At 41.2% G+C, this 754-nt stretch overlaps 1 protein-coding gene across 2 annotated transcripts in view; it reads right to left on the bottom strand.

Annotated features, from left to right (window-relative positions):
- The window catches only part of LOC119590799 (transcriptional enhancer factor TEF-1-like), a gene marked incomplete in the record, with an annotated part of 156,884 nt that overhangs the window by 145,500 nt on the left and 10,630 nt on the right, over positions 1-754 (bottom strand).

Raw genomic sequence — 754 nt, 5'->3', positions numbered from 1 at the left:
AGAAATAATGATAAAAATAACAAAACGGTGATTCCCCGAAATCGCGTATTGTGTAATCATACGACCGTAAGAAGCAGAAAATGTTATGAGAATATTTGATAAGAATCTTTCGATCTGACTGTTGTTTCTCCCCGTTAATTGCAGCGGAGACCCGAGTTGTTTCTCCGCCTTGTCGCGTTGCAAGCGTGCAAGTCAGGTACAGGCCTATATAGTGCGAGTGCGTTTGCTACGGGTTGCGTGTGAACGTGGGTTGCGTGTGTATATGCGACCAGGTACCTATAAAAATCGCGTTCACACCTTGTCGAATTTATGAATTTCACTGTCGATTTCGTTATGTTGGCAGAACTGTTGCCAATTTTATGTTGGCCCTGGGAGGGGAAGGGGGAGGGGAGCTTAAACCCTTACACACACTGGCAACAAAACACGAACATCTGAACTCAACTGTAAGATCATTATCAACGCGCGAGGCATCGAATAATATGAACCAGACACACAATATAATCTCGTGATATAAATAATACAAAAACAAACCTAATAAAACCGCAAAATAATAATGAATTTTATTTTTCTTTCTCACATATTTTCGGCAAGGAATGGCGATTTTCCTCAGCATGCGCCAATGATTAATCTTGTATCGGCTGACATGATCACGACAGGTGTTTCCCTCGAAAAGATAAGTAAAGTGAAAAATTAAATAAAACAACGACCATAACTCATTATGATATCCCACAGTGGCAGGAGCAGCTGCCGTTCC

Source organism: Penaeus monodon, chromosome 27 (assembly GCF_015228065.2).
Source record: "Penaeus monodon isolate SGIC_2016 chromosome 27, NSTDA_Pmon_1, whole genome shotgun sequence".
Lineage (NCBI taxonomy): Eukaryota > Metazoa > Arthropoda > Malacostraca > Decapoda > Penaeidae > Penaeus > Penaeus monodon.
Note: the sequence above shows the minus strand (reverse complement) of the source record. Positions and strands in the feature narration are given on the sequence as shown.